This window comes from Coregonus clupeaformis, unplaced genomic scaffold (genome assembly GCF_020615455.1).
Source record: "Coregonus clupeaformis isolate EN_2021a unplaced genomic scaffold, ASM2061545v1 scaf0019, whole genome shotgun sequence".
Classification (NCBI taxonomy): Eukaryota; Metazoa; Chordata; class Actinopteri; order Salmoniformes; family Salmonidae; genus Coregonus; species Coregonus clupeaformis.
This window is the reverse complement of record NW_025533474.1, coordinates 1,023,457-1,031,261: the sequence shown is the minus strand read 5'-3', so window position 1 is coordinate 1,031,261 and position 7,805 is coordinate 1,023,457.

Here is a 7,805-nt window from a genome sequence, read left to right as displayed (position 1 = left end):
TGTTCAGGTGGGTCAGTGTGTCAGAGGAGACTCTGTAGAAGGACAGAGTGCCGGCTGGACAGTCCAGATACACTCTGTGATGTCACGAGAGGCTGTGTCCTGGAGGGACGTTACATCCCCCTGAGGTGGCTGCAAACCCAGACAGCTATGGCTCCATCTGCTGGTATGGTCGGGAACTCCAACCCTCTATGGCCAATCTTCCCACGCAGCTGAAACCAATCAGGAGCTGATGAGCTGAAGGTTTGTTGAAGGGAAGAGACACGGTCTCCAGGCTGGGCTCTCGGGAGGACAAGAGTGCTGCCCGTCCACTTCCATGAGGAATATAAGGATTTGGAGATACTTACCTTTGGGAAATACTCACCTTTGGATATATGCACCTGTGGAAATACGTGTGGGACATTTGGAAGGACGTTTTGCTGGGTTGGCCACTAGCTGCAACGTGGACTACAGTAAGGCTGGGGAAAAGTTATCTGAGTGAGTGAGAATTATGATTTTGGATGTGGAAGAGACATCCCTGAACTGTTAACCCTTAAAGAGCCACAAGAGAACAGAATTTTGGTATATTTTCGTTAATTTCCCAAGACCTATAATAAAATCCTTGTTTTGTTTGAACCTTGTCTCCTTGCACTACTTGAGCAATCCCGCTGAAAGCTGTGTAGCCTCTCGTGACGTCACAGATGGTGGAGAATACAGGCACGCTCAAGCGTTAATAGTGCATGTCAGAGGAGGATACCGAAGGTTTGATCACCCAGTTTTCCAAGTTGGCCGTAGGCTCCCCGCCCGACTGAAATGGAGGACATATTGAAAGCCCTTGTTGCTGGCCAGCAAGCCCAGATGCAAGCAAACGTGGCTCTCTTGGAGGAGCAAAAGAAAGCCAACCTTCTGAAGGCAGAGGAATTGCAGTTGCAGAGACAGAGGGTTGTCCAAAATACCCGCCCAATAAAGGCAAGTGACTTTATATCTAAGATGGGAGCTACCGATGACATTGAGGCATACCTGCATGCATTTGAGGCCACGGCCACTAGGGAAGCCTGGCCCAAGCAACAGTGGGTTGGTCTGTTAGCCCCTTTCTAACCGGGGAATCGCTGAATGCTGTCCGGGACCTGGGCCCTGACCAGGTTACTGACTATGATGCCCTGAAGTCTGAGATCCTCAGCAGATATGGACTCACAAAGTTTGGTATGGCCCAGCGCTTTCACGGCTGGACCTTCCAACCAGACCAACCTCCTCGGGCGCAGATGCATGAACTTGTCCGAATCGCAAGGAAATGGCTGGATCCGCAGAGGAATACAGCAGCGGCGGTGGTGGAGGCCGTTGTGGTGGATCGTTACCTACGCGCCCTGCCTTATGAGGCAAAACGGTGCATCAGTCAACAGGCCTTGACCACGGCTGATCTGACCGTGGAAGCTGTGGAAAAGTACCAGGCCACAGCGGAGATGCTGAATGCTTCCCGGAAAGACCCCAGGAGTGCGGCCCCACCACAAATGGGAAGAACCCGTCCAAAGGACCCCAAGGTCTCGAACCCAGCCACGTCAGGACTTATCCCGGCTCCAGGGGGAGCCAGAAACCAGGCGGGTCCAAGAAGAGTACACCAGGAGGGGGAAACTCGACAGTGTTACCGGTGTGGGGAGATGGGACATATCTCCTGGCAGTGTGGGAAACCAGCCGATGAACCTATGCCCACTGCGGAGTCCTCCAGCTCAGCACCCACACACCGTTTTGCCTCGCTCTTGGGAGTCGTAGATGGCGGCCCAGATCGACCCCCCCACCTGCCCGGTAACTGTGAATCACCATGATGTGGAGGCCTTACTGGATTCTGGTAGCCGGGCCACCCTGGTGCGTAAGGATTTGGTGGGCCCAACGTGTCTGACCCCGGGGAAAGTCCTCCCAGTTTCCTGTGTCCATGGGGACACCAGAGAATACCCCATTACTGAACTTACAATGACCAGCACACGGGGAACCATACACACGACGGCGGGGATGGTTGATTCCCTCCCCGTCCCTGTCCTAATTGGACGAGACTGCCCAGCCTTTTACCCACTCTGGAGAGAGTCTCAGGAGAGGATAACCCGAGTACCTCGGAAACGGAGAGGCAAGACTCATCCTGGGAAGGCTCCGTGCAATCCTCCGATTACTCACTCCCGCCCGGGCTCTGATAGGGATGGCAGGTGCCCAGACCGACACAGAGACGGAGCTACAGAATCTGGACAAAGAACTGTCTGGTCTGAAGGGGACCGCTGAGAGGTATCGTTTGTTAAAGCAACAGTTAGACATGAAGACAGAAGAGTTAGATATCCTCCAGGCTAAACTCCAACAGAGCTCCTTCCCTAAGCAACAGGAGGAGCTGGAGAGGCTGCGCAGGACCATCGAGGAGTGTGAGGAGACCCTGCGCAGTAGTAAGGAGGTCCAGAAGAAGGCAGAGGAGAAGTACAAGGTGTTGGAGAACAAGATGAAGAATGCGGAGGCAGAGAGAGAGAAGGAACTGAAAGCTGCTCAACAGAAGCTAAACTCTGCTAAAACCAAGGCTGATGCGTTCAGTAAGAAACTCAAGGAGAGACAACAGGAGGCTGAGTCCCTGGTCCTAGAGTTGGAGGAGTTGAAGGGAGAGCAGTCTGGCAAGCACCACGGCAATGCGGACGCCCTCTCCCGGCGTGATGCCTTCTTCGCTGCCTTTACCCCGACGAGGACGTCGGTCCCGAGGAGGGGGATGTGTGATGTCACGAGAGGCTGTGTCCTGGAGGGACGTTACATCCCCCTGAGGTGGCTGCAAACCCAGACAGCTATGGCTCCATCTGCTGGTATGGTCGGGAACTCCAACCCTCTATGGCCAATCTTCCCACGCAGCTGAAACCAATCAGGAGCTGATGAGCTGAAGGTTTGTTGAAGGGAAGAGACACGGTCTCCAGGCTGGGCTCTCGGGAGGACAAGAGTGCTGCCCGTCCACTTCCATGAGGAATATAAGGATTTGGAGATACTTACCTTTGGGAAATACTCACCTTTGGATATATGCACCTGTGGAAATACGTGTGGGACATTTGGAAGGACGTTTTGCTGGGTTGGCCACTAGCTGCAACGTGGACTACAGTAAGGCTGGGGAAAAGTTATCTGAGTGAGTGAGAATTATGATTTTGGATGTGGAAGAGACATCCCTGAACTGTTAACCCTTAAAGAGCCACAAGAGAACAGAATTTTGGTATATTTTCGTTAATTTCCCAAGACCTATAATAAAATCCTTGTTTTGTTTGAACCTTGTCTCCTTGCACTACTTGAGCAATCCCGCTGAAAGCTGTGTAGCCTCTCGTGACGTCACAACTCCTACTCTGTGGGAGCTGGAGGAGGGGACGTCTATGGTAGTGGACTTCTTATTGTGCCAGGCAAAGTAACTGTTGTCAGAGCAGATCAGACTCCAGGACTTGTCATTCCATCCAATCCCACAGTCATTACCCCCTCCTCTCCTGCTGATTCCTTTATATGTCACTCCTATAACAGCCTCTCTCCCACTCCACTCTACCTCCCAGTAACAGCGCCCAGTCAGACCCTCTCTACACAGCACATGTCCACAGACCTCAAATCTCTCTGGGTGATCAGGATACGGCTGCTTCTCTCTCCTCCATGTCACCTTTCTGTTCTCCTCAGACAGAGAGAGGTGTCTGTTTACTGTGTTTAGGTCCAGTGTGAGATCACAGACATCTGATGGATGAAACCAGACACAATATTAGAAATCATCATCATTCACATTAGAATGTTAACTCACTTTTCACTAATTCATTTAATGTAGATGTTTCTAGGTATCAAAAGGAGAAGTTAAGGTAACTTGAGATTTGTTCAATGATCATATGTTATACTGTATGGTAATATAAAAACACACTTATTCCCATTAATTACACACACACACACACACACATCCTGAACACACACACACACACACACTTACACTGAACACACACACACACACATCCTGAACACACACACACACACAAACATACACGTCCTGAACACACACACACATTTCTAATGTAACAGGAACACACCACACACAGACACACACATTGTCAAAGCAACTCTTTGTAAACTTTGGTGTCCCTGATTTGTGCTTCTGTAGAACTACAGCTGATATTTAATATGACCAAGTAAGTAATGATGGTGGTCTTTGACTTTGACTTCACTTGAATTAAGACTTATTCTTAGTCATATTCTTCACAGCAGTCAACACTCACATTTTCTAAGTCCAGGTTTCATTGTGTACTCTCCACCATGTTCCACACTGTAGCGGTAAGCAGAAGAACAGACAGTCATTGAGGGATACACCTGAACTCACACACACACACACACACACACACACACACACACACACACACACACACACACACACACACACACACACACACACTCACACAAACAGTCAGTATATACATTTGTCCAAGTGTGTGTGTGTGTGTGTGTGTGTGTGTGTGTGTGTGTGTGTGTGTGTGTCCACTGTGTGTGTTTGTCTAGTGTGTGTGTGTGTCCAGTGTATGTGTGTGTCCAGTGTTTGTGTTTGTGTGTCCAGTGTGTGTGTTTGTTTGTATGTGTGTGTGTCCAGTGTGAGTAAGTAAGTGTGTTTGTGTGTGTCCAGTGTGTGTCCAGTGTGTGTCCAGTGTGTGTGTGTGTGTGTGTGTGTGTGTGTGTGTGTGTCCAGTGTGTGTGTGTGTGCGTGTGTGTCCAGTGTGTGTGTGTGTGTGTGTGTCCGTGTGTGTGTGTGTGTGTGTGTGTGTGTGTGTGTGTTTGTCCAGTGTGTGTGTGTGTGTCCATTGTGTGTGTGTCCAGTGTGTGTGTGTCTAGTGTGTGTGTGTTTGTCTAGGGTGTATGTGTTTGTCCAGTGTGTGTGTGTGTCCTGTGTGAGTGTTTACATTGTGTGTGTGTGTGTGTGTGTGTGTGTGTCCAGTGTGTGTGTGTGCGTGTGTGTCCAGTGTGTGTGTGTGTGTGTGTGTGTGTGTGTGTGATGTGTGTCCAGTGTGTGTGTGTCCAGTGTGTGTGTGTGTCCAGTGTGTGTGTGTGTGTGTGTGTGTGTGTGTGTGTTTTGTCCAGTGTATGTGTGTGTCCAGTGTGTGTGTGTGTGTCCAGTGTGTGTGTGTGTATGTCCGGTGTGTGTGTGTTTGTCTAGTGTGTGTGTGTTTGTCCAGTGTGTGTGTGTGTGTGTCCAGTGTGAGTGTGTGTTTGTCCAGTGTGTGTGTGTGTGTTTGTCCAGTGTGTGTGTGTGTTTGTCCAGTGTGTATGTGTGTCCAGTGTGTGTGTGTGTCCATTGTGTGTGTGTCCAGTGTGTGTGTGTCCAGTGTGTGTGTGTTTGTCTAGGGTGTGTGTGTTTGTCCAGTGTGTATGTGTGTCCAGTGTGTGTACTGATACACGTGCACACACACACACACACTGGACAAACACACACACACGATACACGACACACACACACCGGACATACACACACACACACACACACACACACACTAACAGACACACACACACACACACACACACACACACAGTCTTTATATAACTTAGTCCAAGTGGTGGTCAGTATGTTTGTCTTAACTAGCCTGATAACTCCAACATGTCTGATATGAACATTGACATAAACCCTCTACATACTTGAGTTTCTCCAGTCTGCAGGGTGGATCCTCCAGTCCAGCAGAGAGCAGTCTGACTCCTGAGTCTCCTGGGTGATTGTAGCTCAGGTCCAGCTCTCTCAGGTGTAAGGGGCTTGACTTCAGAGCTGAGACCAGAGAAGCACAGCCTTCCTCTGTGACTAGACAGCCTGACAGCCTGCAAAGAGTCAAATCATATTAAAACCACACTGCTATTCTTTGGTGGTGAAAATAGTGGCAGTATATTTTTTTCTACATATTAAGATACATCAGTGTCCTGAAACCTGCCATATCTATTCATAAATTAATGTATCATTATTAGAAATTATTGCTTGTAGAGAGAAACATGTATAGTACAAATATTTGAGTAGACTGACCAGACCAGTTTAAAAAGCAGTATCAGTCAAAAGACAGACAGTGAGGCATCAGATTTAGATTGTATTGAGTATACAGTCCACACCATATACAGTGGGGAAAAAAGTATTTAGTCAGCCACCAATTGTGCAAGTTCTCCCACTTAAAAAGATGAGAGAGGCCTGTAATTTTCATCATAGGTACACATCAACTATGACAGACAAATTGAGGAAAAAAAATCCAGAAAATCACATTGTAGGATTTTTTATGAATTGATTTGCAAATTATGGTGGAAAATAAGTATTTGGTCACCTACAAACAAGCAAGATTTCTGGCTCTCACAGACCATTAACTTCTTCTTTAAGAGGCTCCTCTGTCCTCCACTCGTTACCTGTATTAATGGCACCTGTTTGAACTTGTTATCAGTATAAAAGACACCTGTCCACAACCTCAAACAGTCACACTCCAAACTCCACTATGGCCAAGACCAAAGAGCTGTCAAAGGACAGCAGAAACAAAATTGTAGACCTGCACCAGGCTGGGAAGACTGAATCTGCAATTGGTAAGCAGCTTGGTTTGAAGAAATCAACTGTGGGAGCAATTATTAGGAAATGGAAGACATACAAGACCACTGATAATCTCCCTTGATCTGGGGCTCCACGCAAGATCTCACTCCATGGGGTCAAAATGATCACAAGAACGGTGAGCAAAAATCCCAGAACCACACGGGGGGACCTAGTGAATGACCTGCAGAGAGCTGGGACCAAAGTAACAAAGCCTACCATCAGTAACACACTACGCCGCCAGGGACTCAAATCCTGCAGTGCCAGACGTGTCCCCCCTGCTTAAGCCAGTACATGTCCAGGCCCATCTGAAGTTTGCTAGAGTGCATTTGGATGATCCAGAAGAGGATTGGGAGAATGTCATATGGTCAGATGAAAAGAAAATATAACTTTTTGGTAAAAACTCAACTCGTCGTGTTTGGAGGACAAAGAATGCTGAGTTGCATCCAAAGAACACCATACCTACTGTGAAGCATGGGGGTGGAAACATCATGCTTTGGGGATGTTTTTCTGCAAAGGGACCAGGACGACTGATCCGTGTAAAGGAAAGAATGAATGGGGCCATGTATTGTGAGATTTTGAGTGAAAACCTCCTTCCATCAGCAAGGGCATTGAAGATGAAACGTGGCTGGGTCTTTCAGTATGACAATGATCCCAAACACACCGCCCGGGCAACGAAGGAGTGGCTTCGTAAGAAGCATTTCAAGGTCCTGGAGTGGACTAGCCAGTCTCCAGATCTCAACCCCATAGAAAATCTTTGGAGGGAGTTGAAAGTCCATGTTGCCCAGCGACAGCCCCAAAACATCACTGCTCTAGAGGAGATCTGCATGGAGGAATGGGCCAAAATACCAGCAACAGTGTGTGAAAACCTTGTGAAGACTTACAGAAAATGTTTGACCTGTGTCATTGCCAACAAAGGGTATATAACAAAGTATTGAGAAACTTTTGTTATTGACCAAATACTTATTTTCCACCATAAATTGCAAATAAATTCATTAAAGATCCTACAATGTGATTTTCTGGATTCTTTTTCCTCATTTTGCCTGTCATAGCTGACGTGTACCTATGATGAACATTACAGGCCTCGCTCATATTTTTAAGTGGGAGAACTTGCACAATTGGTGGCTGACTAAATATTTCTTTTCCCACTGTATATTGGCAATATTTAGCAAATATAAGTTATTAATTCACGTACAGACATTGGTGAGGCAGCTGAGAATAAAAACTAATGTGGCTTGTTTATCAAGCATTCTGCCTTGCAATAATACATATC